General features: G+C 43.2%; 1 protein-coding gene across 1 annotated transcript in view; it reads right to left on the bottom strand.

Annotated features, from left to right (window-relative positions):
* Positions 1-18,277, bottom strand: part of LOC116806979 (ubiquitin-conjugating enzyme E2 R2) — a 165,184-nt gene that overhangs the window by 89,135 nt on the left and 57,772 nt on the right. The gene's annotated exons all lie outside the window — the stretch shown is intronic.

The raw sequence follows: 18,277 nt of genomic DNA on the forward strand, positions 1-18,277 counted from the left end.
AATACAATAGATTGTTAAAAACCACCTTAAAAATATTGAGTGGGAGATCTTTCAAAAATTAAGAGCAACATCTAGCAAAAGCCACCTAGTTAGCTAGCACCCGAAGCTCTACCAACCGAGTGGGCCCTGCCATAGCTGAGCCTTTACATACAATAGATTAAGTCCCAGTAGTACATGTCAGAAGTTTGTTAAAGAAGACAGTTTGGATCAATTCTGCCTTGAGTACAGACAAACCCATTCATAAGGTCGTCTTTACTCAAGAACCAGGTTACACATAGTAGATAATACATTATGTGTAAATATCATGGTTTGCTGAATGTTACTACGATTGTCTGTATATAGCTGTATATTAGATGTATAATGTATGTGTTTGTAGAGTTAGAATATATATTAGTTTTAGCAGTAAGGTGACGATATAGAGATAAGGAGTAAAATGTCCTGGGTTAATTATATGATACTTTTATCCCAAAATGTCTGTTCTGTTTATGCTGAATAATAAGTTTTGCACCTTTAAGACTTTTTCCAAGAGTGAAGGGGGGAGATAAGAAGTGCAGAGCTTGTTTTCAGAAACTGCACTCACTCCTCCACATTCCTGATCCTAGACTGTGTTGTCTGCAGATAGACAAATAGCAGGACAAAGCTCTCCTTTGCTTTTAGCTAGTTTTAGTTAGCTGAGGCAAAGAAGTTCCCTAGACTGTGTTTTTTTCCTTTTCTTTAGACCTGTTTAAATGTGCTCTAGACTGAACACCAGAAGAGCACCGGTCTCACACCTGTGGCCCACCGGGCCGGGCCCGGACCATGGCATTTCCAGCGCCAGAGAGACTAATAAGAAACTGAGTAAACCGAACTACAGCCCATGAAGGGGACTTTCTGAGTTGGTGTCTCTTTAGAGGTGCAAGAGGTTTTATTGTTTAATATTGTTTAGGTTTTATTGTTTAATAAACATTTTTTTCCACTTTCCTCCAAAAAGATTTTTTTCCTGAACCAGATATAGGAGGGGCCGATTGAATCTGCTTTTTAATAGAACCCCTTTGGGGGTTGTCTCCCAAATTTGCCCTGAACCAGGACAGATGTATAAGAGAAAGTACAACACTGAAGTAAAAGCTAGCATTGGTATTTCTACCTATGTTCCAACTAGTTGCCGTGTTGATGAGTAATATGATATCCAGATAAGGCCAGAATCCTCAGTTGGCTGAAATATCTCCTGAAAGAGACAGAAAAAGGTTGCAAAGTGGATTGATTCATCTGCAAAGAAGTATAATTCCTTTATACTTTTGATAAAAACAGAACCAGTGCAATTGAGCTAAGCTTGATATATGAACGAACAGCCTTGAAATTCAAGTTTGTATCCAAGTAATCGTACCCATTTACATTAAGTTGGAAGGCATACAAGGTAAGAGTAGCAGTCAGGAAGAACTACTTTAGACTACTGAGGGTGACCTGGTTTCAGCCAGGGCAGGGTTAATTTTCTGCAGTAGCCAGGAGGGGGCATGGCTGAGGGGGCATGGCCGGGACCCAGATGTTATTATATACCATGTGTCCTGGGTTAACTATATGATGCTTGTATCCCCAATCATCTGTTCTGTTTATGCTGTATAATAAGTTTTGCACCTTTAAGACTTGTTCCAAGAGTGAAGGGAGGAAGAAGAAGCGCACAGTTTGTTATCAAAAACTGCACTTACTCCCCCGCATCCTGATCCTGGACTGTGTTGTCTGCGGACAGACAGATAGCGGGACAGAGATCTTCTTTCCTTTTAGTTAGTTTTTAGCCAGCTGAGGCAGAGAAGTTCCCTAGACTGTGGTTTTCCTTTTTCATAGACCTGTTTAAACCTGCTCTGGACTGAACACCCAGAAGAGCAGCAGGAGCTTACACCTGTGGTCCAACAGGCTGGGCCTGGGACACACCATTTTCATCTCTGGAGGGACTGATAAGAGACTGAGTGAGGCTGAGCTACAGCACACAAACGGGACTTTTCTGAGTTTGTATTCTCTTTTGGAGTGGCAAGAGGTTTTATTGTTTGATATTGTTCATTTTTTCTGCTGGTGAATGCTTGTTAAAAAAACAGGTTTTTTCAACTTTTCTCCAAGGAAATATTTTTCCTGAACCAGTTGGGGGGAGTGTTAGGAAAATAAGGCCTTTTTGTTCATAATATAGAGTTTTCACATCCATAAAATAGAATTTTCACTTAGAGTTTTCACTTGTCTGAACATGTTCTCATTTTGCCAGGCATTCCAGAATATCTCTCAAGGACAATTTCGTTACAAACTGTTTTAGGGAGTTGAAACTAATTTAGGGAGTTGAGGTTGCTAGGCACCAAAGCACCTAAGCGAATATCTTCAAGGACAGTTCCGTTACAGACTTAGCAAAACGTACTCTTGTGGAATGCGAGTAAACGTGCCTAGAAATAACATTTCTTGTTTTGAGAAAATTCCCAGATCACAGGGACAACCTTGAGGAAGACTACTGGCCTTCATCCCACGACCACCAGGAGGCAGAAAACAACCACCTAGCAACAGAGTGCACCTGCGCAGAAAAGACACCAGAACGTCACACATCCGGAAGAGAAGACCCAATAAGTGGGGGGGGAACGGGGCACGAAAATGCGGTAGTTGGAATAACTGCTGCCCAGCGCGCTGATTTGCTTTCGTTTCCTACCATTAATAAATCTTTTTAATTGGATTAGAAAGCCTATTGTGCTCGTTCATAACAGGAGGGGCCACTTGAATTTGGTTTTTTAGAGGAAACCCCTTTAGAGATTTCTCCCCAAAATTGCCCTAAACCAGGACAAATACAATTTTTGGCACCCAACATGGGGCTCAAGAAAGAGGACAAAACCTGTACTGATTACATTTTAGTTGTGCTTATACTGTATTGGGATAAAGCAGTCAGTAGCCGTGTTGCTTGAATTCTAAATGTCTCTCAGGGTGGAGGCCTTTGTGTGGTTTTAATGTGGGGATAGGGGAAAAAGTGTATTGATTTTGATGAAAAAGGGCATTCTTTCTGTTCAGGAAAACGGGGTGGGGGGAAGCTGTTGTCGTGGTTTGACATGGAAGGGAATTTTCTCAGGAAGTTGGTAGTCAAACCAATCAGTGTCATGTTTGGATATTGGCATCTGGAGTGACTACTGAGGGCTGGACACGCCTCTGAGAACACAGGGGGTTAAAAGCAAGAACTCCCAGGAGAACTGTCTCTTTGGTTCCAGTCATCAGAGAGAGCAGACCTCCCCTACCCAGCCATGGGCTGGGTGGGGGAGGGGAAGCCATGCGGCCTAGAGAGGTAGGCCAGGGGGTGAAGGATCTGGAACCGAGACAGCTCCTGCAGACAGAAGGGTGGAGGAAGTCTGAGATGTCTTTGTTCCCCCCGCCGCCGCCCTCCCCCAACCTAGAGGGAAAGAAACAGAGAGCCTGAAGACACCTGGAAGTTTTCAGAGGAGAAGGAGAAGGGGGAGGAGAAGGTGCCCAGCATGGGAGAGGGAGTCCTGGGCTGAGATTTCAGCTGTCCGGGAAGTCTGGGACTTTTAACCCGTTCCTGGGGAATGAAGGCTTTGTGAAATATTACACCTCCTCGATTTGAAAGAAAAGAGAGACAGCCTGGGACCTGAGATATTAGGAAAAGAAGGTTAGGGGGAGATGATAGAATGGATTTTGGCTGGACTTTTCTTGTTAGCCATAGACTGAACCAATTTCTCACCCAAGAGAGACTGCATTTTAGGGGGATGCATGGTGAGCCAGGAGACCTGCTTCAGCAACTACCAGTGCAGGAATGGAGTGAACAGAGAAAAGCTGAGGAGGGTGTGATGAGGGCCTCTGTCTTCAGGAAGATGAAGATCTCTGTTTTCACCCTCGGCCCCAGGGGAGGAGGAAAATGGGGGGGGGGGGGGCACTGTGGTCCCAAAATGAGACACTGGACTGTTGGTCCTTGGCAAAGCATTCTTAAAGGAGCCCTATGAGCAGACTGTCCATGCACGTTGGCGAGAGCACTGTGACATGGAGAGGAGAGTGTCACACTGGCAGATTCTCTCCGGGTGGTGCCATGCGTGACATGGAAACACAAGAAGTGACAGCTGTGTTTCCTGGGGGTCTGTGGTGCAAGGGAAAATCCTCTCTCCCTTGATGGTCTTAGTATTGATTATTTTGAAGGGTGATGATGTGATTGAGGGTCCAACTTTTGTCTCACTGTGGTTTGTTGGAGTTGGGGTGGGGGGAGGAGGAATGTTTTGGAAGGTTTTCATTTTTGATTTAGTGTGTGGCTTTTTTCCTTTTTTGTTTCCTTTTATCATAGTAGTAGTTTAATAAAGGGGTTTTTTTTCCCCTTTGTTCTTAAACTTGGGCCTGCTCTGCTCTCTTCCGGATCGCATCTCACAGCATTCATTTGGGAAGGTGAATTTTCATGGGGGCACTGGCATTGCACCAGCGTCAAACTGTTATGAACAAAACAGCCTGGCTGGGACACTTGGCTTGGGCTAAGTACTGACATTGAAATCTTAATTAGCTAATTGTTCCTGGGAATCACCTACCTCCCCCCACCCTCACTACCATTCTAGGACTGGGATGCAAAATAATCCAGTGGAATCATGGGAGGGGGTTTTGGGGATGAAAAACACCCCTAAATGGAAAAGATGGGCACAGTGGAGGGGGCTGGATGGGTGTGCTGGTTGGGGAAAAGGGAACCCCATCCCTAGTCTGTGTTTGACCTGTCACCATAACCTACAGAGGACCAGACTGGACTGGGCTGTGGGAAGCAGGAGCAAAGCAGTGAGACACTTCCTGGTGCTGCCAGGAGGGAAGGAGAGGGACAGCTGCTGCTGGACTTCGGCAGCAGGCTCTGCACATCCCCCCACCCTGCGGCCACCAGTGTGCCGGGAGGAAAGGAGAGAGGACGGTCTGCTGGGACTTCAGATACAGACTGCACACCTCTTCACCTCCAGCTACCAGCGTGCCACGGAGACTCCAGGGACAGACTCTGCACGCCTGCTCACCCTTCGGCTACGGGAGAAGCTACAACAGCGGGGGCGAGCTCCTCGTTGAGCCCCCTGCCGAGCTGACTTTTTAATAAAGAGCTGACTATTAATAAAGGCATAGACCCTGTTCATTTCAAAACCATGACACTGTCTGCCACTGGTCATTGTCTTGGCTCCTTGGTGAGCATTTTTGGATGTGAATTAGTTGCTTTTTTGCACACTTTTTTATTAATATTGTTGCTGCTGCTCTTAAATTTATCTCATTGCCATTTCCAGTAAATTGTTCTTATCTCAACCCATGATCTCTGCCTTTAGTGCCTCCAATTCTCAACTCCATCCTGCTGCAGGGGGATCTTGAAAGAAAGTTGGGAGAAACTTGTACAATTGTGTGACTAAAAGCAACTCTTAAAGCTCTAACACGATGCAGTATTGCCTACCAGCACCAAGAAAAAATGAGGGGAAATTAAAACTAATTTAATTTTTTCCTGTATTTAAGCATGTAATAAATTATATCATTAATTTAAAGTGGCAGATCTGACTTAAGAAGAAATTTGTGTGGCAGATAAGTGATCACCCAAAAGTGACATACCAAGACAAGATCTATGGTAGTTAGACAGTCTTCTTTTAGTGAGAACTTGTGGCAGACAAGAAAAGTCTTATAGAATAAGTAGAAGGCCTTTACTCAATTTGTCCGCTTTTGCTCTCTGACAATTCACGAAAAGCACTTGGGAAATGTACAACTGGCATGAAGAAAAAAACAAGTTATGTAAGCTTCACCTGAACAGCACCTGATTGGAGTGCTAATTGGTCAAGGGGAGAGGTGAACAGCAACACAGGAGGTGGCATGAAGACAATGTGTGCATATTTTGGTTTACAAAAGTGCTAACAAGTATAATTTTAGCCAGAGTATTTTTAGCACAGTTTAAAGCCTTGCATGGCATATTTTTAGCACAGTATAAAAGCCTAGCATAGTCATAAAGTATATAGGGCTTTGCATGCAGGTAATAAACTTGATTCTATTTGGAACAAGCAAGAGGGTCCATGTGTCCATTGATACAAGAACTGGAAAGTAGATAAAGATACCTGAAGAAAAAGAAAGTAGAGAACTTCAAGACAAAGCAATTTTTCTACTGTGAGACATCACTTTCTACTTAGACCCTTCTAGTATCTACCTTCTGGTGAATTATGAATAACTTACTTTTCAGCTCCACCCCTCCTTTTAAAGGTCTTGAAGTTTAAGAATATTAACTGAATAGAGAAATGGATAATAAATAACCTTCCAATGGTTATACAACCTCATGTGTATGCCAGTAGTCACACAGGACCTTCTTATTTTTAAGCCTCCCTAAAAACAAGTAATGTTGCTTTTCTTCAAAAACTCATCTAAAAGCTCCTCCACTTTCTAAATAACATGATCATCACATGCAAGTATCTGTGGCTACAGGGATCACTGACGTTTAATATACAAAAATGCATGCTGTGTCTCCAGTAGTTCCAGTACAGTGCTCCAGCATTCTGTCACACTCAAAAAATTGTAGCATCTACCTGGTCAGTTTGAGAACTGGATTATCTCTTATTCCATGTGGGGAAAAATAATACCCACACATCTGCAGAAACCTAGCACCTGAGCATGGGACTTGCTTGCATATGGAATAAGCTGAGGCTACCAAGGCCCACGAATGGCAGAGAGCAGAAATTTCATCCTTATTTGCATGCTAGCCATGATCCCATTATGAGATTCTTTCTTGTCTTATAAGATTAATTATTGAAAACTTAATGTTGTTAGGCCATTTGATCAGAGCCTGTATCTCATACACACTGCACTGGATGCAAGATGTCTATAATCTAGCAAATTACAATACAGTAAAAATTGGTTTGCATCAAGTTGACAGTGTTCTGAAAATAAAAGCATAAGTACAGTCCTCTCATGGGAAACCTTCCCCAGACATACATGGAAGTGTCTGATCCCTAAAATAATCTGTGTTGGTAATTATGGCTTTATCTATGCTGGGATAAAATATGTTGATGATAAAAGAAGATTATTTACCTACACTCAACATTACAAATATTTTCCTACTTGTTTTTTTCAGTTACTAGCAAGCAACAATACAAGCTTCTACTCAACATCACTATCAAGTTCATCAGTCATTAGTGATCAATAACTATTTCAGATTGATGATTCCAGTTCAATCATACTATCAAGAGGATGACTGATTACTTTGATTAAAAAATTCACTGCTTGTAAAGAGGTGTTACACTGAAAAATTCAGACATCTGTATGCTACTTAAAACATGAGCTGCTTCCTGACAGAAACATATCCAAAGCATGACTTTGGAGGAGCCTCTAGTGGTGATAAAGTAGATGAGTATCTGCTAATTCGTAATCATAAGTATAAGCTAACGGTGTCTAGCTAGTATTCACATCAGCCTACAGATGCGTTATTCATAGTACGGTTACCAGCAATTAGCATCTGAAAGCCATATACTTGGTAATAAGTAGAATGATTTAAATAGTGTCCTACCCACAAGTTTTACCTCGCCTTGACTCAAATAAGGGAACAAACCAGCTTGTTTCTTGTCCTTTTCTGCTTGTAGGTAACATTTAGTACATAAACCAAAGAAAGAGTTCTGAAAGCTTCCTAAAACAGGGAACAGTGTTCATACCCAATTTATGCACTAAGTTGCATACTGACACAGGTAGACTGTTATTTTTTTTAAAACTGTGTCTGTGTTGTCCCAAATATGGGTTCTTTCACCCAGTATGCAAGAAGCCAATCCACACACAGAGTTTAGATATTTATTTCATGTCTGCACAGAGACAGATGCTAGGTAGTGAATCCACAAAGCCAGCACACCCTCAGTATGCCAGCTACTCACTTTTATATACTTTGAATGATAAAAAAAAAAAATCATAATTTCCAGTATAAGTAACAACCTAAAGCTATAGTCATTGGCTTTTCATTCTCTCCTCTCTATTTAGAGTGCACACTTATTTTACCACACATGCTCTATGAGAAAGGGGCTTATGTGAGTAAGGGGCAACCACAGCCTATCAGTGAGTATTTTATGATGTTAACTAGCACAGAGTTCAAGTAAAGTTGTTCTTTGGCTTTGTAGATTGATTTATAGTGTCTTCTGTTCTTACTTCTCGGATCATTGCTCTTGGTTCCTGCAGGTTTGGTTGTTCCCTCATTTTTCATGAGTTATTTTATTTGTCCTGTACTATATTTCAGTGAAATTTTAACCTTCTAATGGTACTTTTTTTTCAACATAAGAACACAGAAAGTAAGGATGTTTGAGATTTTCATGGCAGAAACACATCCTTTCATTAATTTTACACAGACATTAGAGCAGTATTTTCCATAGGTACTGTGAGAAAATGACTGTCACTTTTAAAATTTTAAAAGGTTTACTAAACCTTAACAAAAAATACAACAAAGGACTGAATAAGGAAAAACTACAGTGCTGGGAATATCCGTGACTAGCAGCCATGTGCTCATCTACAAAATGGATGCTCTGCCTTTTATACCCTTAGTCCCTCCCAAAGTTTTGTCAGTCAACTCCTTCTCTGCCATCCACTGGAGGAGAGTACTTTCTTACATCTTGATTGGAGGTCAGGTGTTGTTACGCTGCGCCTCCTAGTAGTAAGTTGGCCCTCCTCAAATGCCCGACTACTAAGGCTATCACAAAGGGGAGGGGAAAGAGGACTATGGGAGGACATATTACAATAACTTCACTATACATCTTAACATACACACAATATCTATCACATAACTCATTTTTATAACAGTACCAATACTGGAGAAGATTTTGCTGCTGAAAAAGGACTTTTCCAGAACATGAACTTTGTTTGATAGTATCAACTGGAAGCAGTTCTGTTTGCACTCCATTTGGTATACCTGAAAGCAGGTATCAGTATCATTAATGATGCAGTTTTTCCAGTCTTGCAACCTGCCGCGGCCACACTGATGTAGCACAGGAAATCTGGAAAACTAGTTTCATCCTTTCAGGAAGCCCTGAAACATTATATTTTTTTGTTAAGCATCAATAGTGATGCAACACTTTCTTTGGCCTAGAACAAAAGAGAACAAAAAACCCCTCACATTTGGTGATTTGCCTGCATCTACTCACATACCATTTAGGTTCCAATAAGAGCCCCTAAAGAACTGGAGGATTTAAAGGCTTATCTGGCATCAGGTTCTGAACAAAACAGCAAACATTTGCTGGTAGTTAAAAGAATCAAACAGTACCCTAAATTGGAAGCAACCCACAAGAATCGAGTCCAACTCCTGACCCTGCACAGGACAACCACAAGAATCACACCCATGTGCCTGAGAGCATTGTCCAAACAGTTCTTGAATTCAGGATCATCCTTCTTTCCCTTCTTGAAAACTGGAACACCATTAGCCAGCTTCCAGTCAACTGGGACCTCTCCAGATTTCCAAGACCATTCAAAAATCATTGAGAGGCCTGAAGATGACATGAGCCAGCTCTTTGAGTATTTTTGGATTAATCCCATCAGGCCCCATGTTGGGAAAGATAGATAAATATGATTGCCTAGCAGAAGAGTCACAATAGTACAGCCAGAATGAAAACAATGCCCCCTACTGGCTGGACAGTAACCTTACCTACAGATAGGTCCAAAAGTCAAATGGACTGTTCCATCTCACCCCCCAAAATGTATGTTTCATCCCACACCTGTAACCCTCCCCTGAAGTATCAAGTGTCTGTGACCCCATTGGCCCAAGTCTTGTTCCAGCCCACCTTGAAGCCCCCTGATAAGGGATCTCCGAGGGGCCGGAAGCTCTCTTGGAACTTCCCCCCTCTTGGAACTTCCCCCTCTTGGAGTCCCTGCTCTCCTAGAGCACTCTCTCTTCCCTTTGTCTCTCCCCTCCCCCATCACCTCAAGCCCTGCCACGTGCTGCGTCTGGCAGCTCCAGGCAGGACCTTTCACCATCCCTAATAAACCTTATATTCTAAGAGCAACCAACAGAGATCTCTCGTCTGAATCCATCCAAACCGTCCAGGAGCCTCCAGCGTCCCTACAGCCCCATAGACTTATCAGAATCCAGATGGAGCAGTGGCTCCTGCACAAGTTCAGGGTTGACTGGAAGTTTATCATTCTCACAGCCATGGTCCCCCAGCTCAGGGCACTGGGACCCCCTTAGTACATCACCAGTGTTGAAGACAGAGGCAAAAAATGTGTTAAATACGTCTGCATTGTCCATGTCCCTGTTTGTGAGGTGACCATCCTCATCCTGTAATGGGACGATGTTATTTCTGGACTGCCTTTTGCTATAAATGTATTCAGGAAAACTATTTTTATTGTCCCCCACAATTCTGGCAGCTTCAACTCCAACTGAGCTTCAGGCACTGTATTGGTTTGTCACAGTCTGGTTTTTGGTAGCAGGGGGGCAGCAAAGATGGCTCCTGTGAGAAGCTGCGGGAAGCTTCCACCATGTCCAGCAGAGCCAATCCCTGATGGCTCTGAAGATGGACATGCTGCTGGCCAAAGCTGGGCCCATGAGAGAGGTTGGTAATGCCTCTGTGATAACATATTTCAGAAGAAAATCAAAACAAAGTCACAGGTTTTTGCTTCTAGTCAGAGAAGAGGAGGTGAGAACATGTGAAGGAAAACAACATGGTGACACCAAGGTCAGTGAAGGAGGGGGAGGAGGTGCTCCAGGCGCTGAAGCCAAGATTCTTCTGCAGGCTGTGGTGAAGACCATAGAGAAGCAGGTTGTCCCCCTGCAGCCCAGGGGTCCATGGGAGATGCAGAGATCCACCCGAAGCCTGTGGGGGTGGTGCCCATGCCAGAGCAGGTGGATGCCTGGAGGAGGCTGTGATCCAGTGGAAGACCCAGTGGAGAGAGAGGGCCCTTGCTTCCAGGCTGGAGCAGCCTGTCTTTGGAGGACTGCATCCCGTGGAAAGAGAGACCCATATTGCAGCAGTTTTGGAAGGACTGTGTGCCCATAGGTAGGGCTAACATTGCAGCAGGTGTGATATGGCTGCTGCTTGTGAGAGTGGACCCACACTGGAGAAGTTCACAGATAACTGTCTCCTGTGGGAGGGACCCCACGGCCTCACAGGGGAAGGACTCCTCTCCCAAAGCAGCATAAGAAAATCTTGGTGATTAACTGACCAAAACCTCAATGCCCTGTCTCCCTGTGTCGCTGTCAGTGGGAAGGAGGGAGGGGCTGGGGGGGAAAGGTGCTTTAAGGGCTTATTTTACTTCTCATTATCCTCCTGTGGCCTTTGTTAATTTTTTTTCTCTTTTTCCCTCCTCTGCCCAGCTGTAGCAGGGTGAGCAAGCGACTCTTGTGGGTGCCTGGTGTTGGGCCGGTGACAAACCACGACAGGCACACAAATTTTCTCACTACAGTGGCGAGCAGCATCTCTACAGCATCTCTATATTCCTCCTACATCACCTGTCCATGCTTCTACTGACCATGCACTTTATTTGCCTTAGCTCCAGAAGATCATCCTTGCTCAGCCAAGTTAACCTTCTGCCTTGTTTGCTTGACTTCTGATATTTGGGAATTGCCTATGCCCTTAGGAGGTGGTGCTTAAGAAGTGACCAGCACTAATGGACCCCAGCACCTTCCAAAGCATTTTCCCAGGGAACCTTACTCACTAGCTCCCTGAGCAGCTCTCATCCTCTCCTCATGTTCAGGGTTAAAGTTTTGCTTTCCTCCTCTCAACAGAGATTTTAAACTTGATTGCTTCGTGGTCATTGTGGCCAAGATGGCCACCAATCACCACTTCACTCTCAAGCCCCTCTCTGTTAATAAGCAACAAATCAAGGAGGTCAACTTTCCTAGTCATCTCTCTTAGTACCTGTACCATGAAATTATCATCCAGGTGTTTTAAGAATCTTCTGGACCTGTTTGTATCAGCTGTGTGGCATTCTCAGTTAACATCTGGCAAGATTAAGTTCCCCATAAGGACAAGGGCAGTTGATTTAGAGTTGTCCCTTACTTCAGACACGGAAACAGTTAATGCTGTTTCAGCACTTTGCAATTACAATTGCAGACTAGCTGCTGTCAAAGTACTTCAGAGGTTTGGTTTTTAGCAGCTGAAAGATTTGTCTGACAACTATAGGTCTCTATCTTCCTTAAGACACCATCTGATATGCAAAGTAAAATCTCCCCAAAATCAAATCATAAACAGAACTGATGTTGGTTAAAAAACCAATCCACCACAAAGTTCCCTTTGTGTAATTTTTGAACATTCAGCATTATTCACTAGAACCACTGCTCAGTCCCACTCACCCCACCTTATCCCAGTTTTCATAGCCTTAAGGAAAAGTATTTTCAGTCAAGCAAAATGGTCTCCATCAGAGACTGCAACAGCAGTAACCTTCAGTGGCACTGAAGGCAGTCTGGGAAGTTGAGTATCAGATCCAAGAATCTCCCTTGCTGTACCAAAAAGGTTATGCATTTTCAGATCAGTACAATTTGCCTCCATATCCCTCTGATCCTGAACTGTCCCCCTGTGAAACAAAGGTCATGCACCTCTTAGGAACATCCCCATCAATGCCTATAAAGTACACCAAGGCAGGATTTTGGGTTGTAAATGCAAAATACATTTACACACCCATTACAAAAAAAGGATTAACATCCAAGGAATTTGGCCATGCCACCACAATAATTTTCTGCATTGGACATGCAAACAGTTTTCAACCAACAGCAGTTTAACTCTCTAAAGACCTCTGCATATCTGACCCTTAAAATTACTCCTGCCTGTTCAGCATTATACTGATTTATTTCTAACATTGTTCATTCTGGTGCAATACAGAATTATTCTGCAGATATCCAAAACTACTTGGCCTTTAACTGTCCCACTGGAAACAGTTTACACTATGCTACTTGAAGGACAAGGCAAACAAGTTTGTTGTTTTTTTTTTTTTTAAATGCCAAACACCTTAAACTTAACAACTCTATCAGACTTTAAAGGACAAGTGGTTCAATGAAATGGCAGCATCTTTTCTAATACACCAAACCCATGGACAAGGAACATCACCAGCATTACTTTTAAAGTTCACACAAGCAATACCATCTTAAACTTGTTAATTTTAAAGAAAATCTTTACAATGCTCTTATAAATGGAAAATTTTTTGGAAGTACAAAACTAAAAATGCAATCTCACACTTTTTTTAAAAAACGCTTTAGTGCATTTAAACACATCAAGATGCAATGCTTATATTTTAGTACAAACATCTCCTTACTACAAAGATGCTTTACAGTAACAGAAGAGCTCTCCTCCCTTGCATAGCAATAGCTAAGTAATCATACAAAGATAAGAGAATTCCTTTTAACTCCCACTTTGCACCCACTTACTAGCACAGTCCTGATCATCTACTTTAATAGGACTGCCTTCTGAACTTTTTAGAAACATAATCTTTGGCATCAATTAGATCAGCGGAAGCTGGTGCTTTCTGAAACCTGCTGGAAAGCAAGACAGTACACTTACCACTGTTGTGAATTTAGGAAGGGAAAAATTAAAGCCCTTACTATCCCAGGAAGTAGCATAATCCGCTTATCTACAACATTAATTATATGTGCTTTTGTTTCAAGTCAAATTTAAAATTTGAAGAAATTAAAAAACATTGCTTAACAAGGATTTCCACCTCCCAAACAGTGTGGTCCTCAAGGTGGATAATCACAGCAAGGTAAGAGGAGAGGTCCTAACTGACTGGAAGCTGGCAAAGGTTGCCCCTGTTTTCAAGATGGGTAACAAGGATGACCTTGAAAACTGTAGGCCTGTCATTCTAACTTCAATGCCTGGTAAAGTTATATACAAGATTATTCTGGAAGTTATTGAAAAACACTTGAAGGACAACACAGTCATTGGTCACAGCCAGCACAGATTCATGAGGGGAAAACCCTGCTTGACAAATTTAATTTCCTTTTATGACAAGGTAACCCACCTAGTTGACAACGCAAAGCCAGTTGTGATATTTTTGGATTTCAGTAAAAATTTTGATACTGTCCTGTCGTCACAACAGGCCCCCGGCTGGGTAATAATTAGTATTGACTCCATGATTCACAGAAGGCCGATCAATCCCTATTATATTATTCTATAGTTCATTATTAAGAAACCCATTGCTTTTATAGACAGTTACGATACACCTGGACCTAATTGGTCCACCAATCCAAACACCATCACCTTTGGCCAATTAAGAAACCACCTTTTGGTAAACAAATCTCCATAACACATTCCACATGTTCACAATAACAGGTGCAGCAAGTGAAGATAAGAATTGTTTCTCATTCTTTTCTCTGATCTTCTCACAGCTTTTCCCTGAAAAGACCTGGGAAAGTTATGTGTTGCTCTCTGTGGCCAGAGAGCTGCTGCTACACTGTCCCTCACAGTATCCTTATGGACAAAATTATATGTTTATCCAACTTTGTGTTAGATAACCATCATGCAGTGGGTGAGCAACTGGCTGACAGGTCAAGCACAAAGGGTTATAGTGAAAGGGGTGACAAGCTACTGACCTGTCACTAGTGGGGTTCTGCAGGACTCCATCTTAGGGCCAGTTCTCTTCAACATCTTCATAAATGACTTGGACACAGTATTCAAAGGTATACTAAGTAACTTTGCCAACAACATTGAATTGGGAGGAGCTGTTGATTCCCTTGAAGGCAGGGAGGCTCTGCAGAGAGACCTCAACAAATGAGAGGGCTGGACAATCACCAACCATATTAAGCTTAACAAGGGTAAGTGCCAGATTCTGCACCTGGGACAGGGCAACCCTGGATGTACAGACAGACTGGGGAATGAGAAGCTGGAGAGCAGCAATGCAGAAAGGGACCTGGGGGTCTTGGTTGATGCTAAGTTGAATATGAGTCAGTGTTGGGAAGGATAGATAAATATGATTGTCTAGCAGAAGAACCACAATAGTACAGCCAGGATGAATATCATGCCCCCTACTGGCTGGACAATAACCTTACCTACAGAGGGGTCCAAAAGCCAAATGGACTGTTCCATCTCACCCCCCAAAATGTATGGTTCATCCCACACCTGTAACCCTCCCCTGAAACATCAAGTGCCTGTAACCCCACTGGCCTAAGTCTTGTTCCAGCCCACCTTGAAGCCCCCCTTGATAAGGGGCCTCCGAGGGGCCGGACGCTCTCTTGGATCTTCCCCTCCCCTCTTGGAACTTCCTCCCTCCTCCTGGATTCCCCCTCCTGGAGTCCCTGCTCTCCCCTTTGTCTCACCCCTCCCCCATCACCTCAGGCCCGGCCAGGTGCTGTGTCTAGCAGCTCGAGGCAGGGCCTCTCTCCATCCCAGTAAACCTTATCCTCCAAGAGCCTTCAGCAGAGATCTCTTGTCTGTATCCACCCAAACCATCCTGGAGCACTCCAACGTCTTTACAAGTCAGCAGTGCCCTGGCAGCCAGGAGGGCCAACTGTGTCCTGGGGGCCATCAGGTGAAGCAACGCCAGCCAGTCAAGAGGGGTGATTGTTCCACTCTACTCTGCACTGGGGAAGCCTCACCTTGAGTCCTGAGTGTACTTTTGGCCACCCCAATAAGAAAGATATAAGGCTATTAGAGAACATCCAAAGGAGGGCTACGAAGATGGTGAAGGGTCTAGAGGGAAAGGCACATGAGGAATAGCTGAGGTCACTTGGCTTGTTTAGCCTGGAGAAGAGGAGACTGAGGAGATACCTCATCACAGTCTACAACTTCCTCACGAGGGGAAGCGGAGGGGCAGGCACTGATCTCTTATCTCTGGTGACCAGTGACAGGATCCTAGAGAATAGCATGAAGCTGTGCTGGGAGGTTTAGGTTGGATATTAGGAAAAGGTTCTTCACCCAGAGGGTGGTTGGGCACTGGAACAGGCTCCCCAGGAAGTGGTCACAACTCCAAGCCTGACAGAGCTCAAGAAGGGTTTGGACAATACTCTCAGGCACAGGGTGGGATTCTTGGAGTTGTCCCGTGCAGGGCCAGGAGTTGAACTTTGATGATCCTTCCAATTCAGGATATTCTATAATAACAGCAGAATGACAAGAATATGCTAATGTCAACAAAGATGAATCACCTCTGGACCAGGGGGACGGGGAAGAAAGGTGTTGCATATGGGTGATACTTTGCAAGGGAAAGGCCATGTGAGAATATGGTTTAGGCCCTGCTACTCTGGCTAAGCGAGCAGCTAGTTTGTAAGTTCCCATGTGAAAAAAATCAAAGAAATGAAAGTCAGTTAACACAACAATCCATTCTGGTAGGAGAACCATTTGCACCTGCAAAAACAATAAATCTATCCCATGGGAATCAGTGAAGATAATATGTAAACAATCTAACAATAGAGACATTTGATGGATATGCAAAATGCCATTTACCGACCAATAAACAGAGTGTCAGTGTATTGTTAACCAATTGTATCTAACACGGTGCCTTCTGATAATCCTATAAAAATATAAGCTATTGTCATGGGGTGATGTTATGATGCTGGTATCCCCAATCGTGTGTTCTGTTTATGTTTGATATTATGTTCTGTGCTTTCAGAACTGACTCTGAAAGTGAAGGTTTGTTTTGTCTTGTTATCAGCCGGTTCACCTCCCCCCATAGTCTGTTGTCTAGAAGAGGCTAGTGCTGGCTGGCTTGCTTTTGCTTTGCTTTGCTTGCTGGCTTTCACTCGCTTGCTTTGCTTGCTCGCTTCTGCTTTTGCCTTTGCTTTTGCTTGTTAGTTAGTTTAGCTAAGCAGTCCAATTCTTTCCCTGGACTGTTTTTTTTTCCTTTCCCTTTACTGAATAGCACTCCAACTTGCTCCGGACTGGGACCTGGGAAACACCGAGAGCCTGCGCTTTGTGATCTGCAGCAGCCATCCCCAGTGCCGGAGAGCAATCCCCAGCACCCAGACCCGGGCGACCACTCCCAGGAAAGACTTTCTGGATTTGTCATCTCTTCAGAGTGGTGAAGGAGTTTTGTTGTCATCTGGTGTTGTTAATTTTTTTTTTTTTTTTTTTTGTGCTGGGGAGTGTTTTGTTTGTTAAATAAACAGGTTCTTTTCCACTTCTCTCTGAGAAAATTCTTCCCGAGCCAGGTGGGTGGGGAGGGGCCGTGGGGGTTTGTTTTCTGGGGGCTCCTTCCAGAGGTTTTTCTCCCAAATTTGCCCTAAACTAGGACAGCTATGCAATAAAGATTTGGCTTTTCTAGATGAAGAAACGGAGTCCCATCTGCTTATTATTGCGACAGGAAGGGATAAGGTTGCACAAAAGGTAACCTAATACTAATTAGCATGGTAAAAACATCACACCCCAGGAAGGGACCTTTTATGCTAATGTCACACCAACCTCATATATTGAACTGGTCACTAATCGGAGCATGCACAGAAATGAGTTGGCTAAGCTGACCAATGAAGAAGTTCTATGCAACTTCTTTGTTTTATCTTGTATAAATGCCTGCAAACTCTCCAAAGAGGTATGCTAGCTTTGCAAACTATCACCTAGTACTCCTTTCTGCATAGAACCACATTAAAGGTTAGAAGGTGAATTTCAACTCTGTGGATGTGACAGCCTGGTCAGAGGGAAAGAAAGCTAGATAAGTTTTCCCAGAATTGGCCTGGGAGACTTTAGGGAGCTGGAGATAAACAATGATAGCCAAGTATTAAAAACAACCTGCAGGTGGTGTTTTTCTGATATCTGTTTTCCTGTTATTCTCATAAGATTGTTTACAAATGGGTGTCTTGTTAATTAGCCAATCAGGTGAAATGTATTGATTAAATGACCAATCAGATCCACCTCTATTGGACCAGTGTATAAAATAAGCGGTTTTAGTTAAGTCATGGCACTTATGCCACTTAGCCTTCTGACCAATTCTGTGTCATTTCTTAATAAACACTGACACAACTCTGTGCTCATTGTCTCTTGCACACCAGGCACGAACCTAAACCTCGACTGAGGGACTCCACGGGGTACCCTACAGATTTCTTGATGCTTGGTCTTCTCATCTCTTGGCCACACCACTACTGAAGGACTCTAAAGTATATTAACTTCTAGTTTATTATCATCATCATGAACATTAGATATATGCATTCAAACCAAATTAGGTTTTAGGAGTATTTGTCTCAATCAGTCTGCAATTCAAGATACTCAACACCATTCCAAATTAGCATGCTCTGCTTTGAAGTTTAGAAAACTTGTCCCATCCACCCCCCCAATCACCACTACAAACATCAAGAGAATTCCTGTTACTGAAAGTATGCAAGTTTTGTTCTGAAGGTTACTGTTCTGTATTCACTATGTTAAAAGATAAGTTCTAAACAAAAATAAAATAATCACTTTTTTTCAAGAGGCCATTTAATATTCAC

Source organism: Taeniopygia guttata, chromosome W (genome assembly GCF_048771995.1).
Source record: "Taeniopygia guttata chromosome W, bTaeGut7.mat, whole genome shotgun sequence".
Classification (NCBI taxonomy): Eukaryota; Metazoa; Chordata; class Aves; order Passeriformes; family Estrildidae; genus Taeniopygia; species Taeniopygia guttata.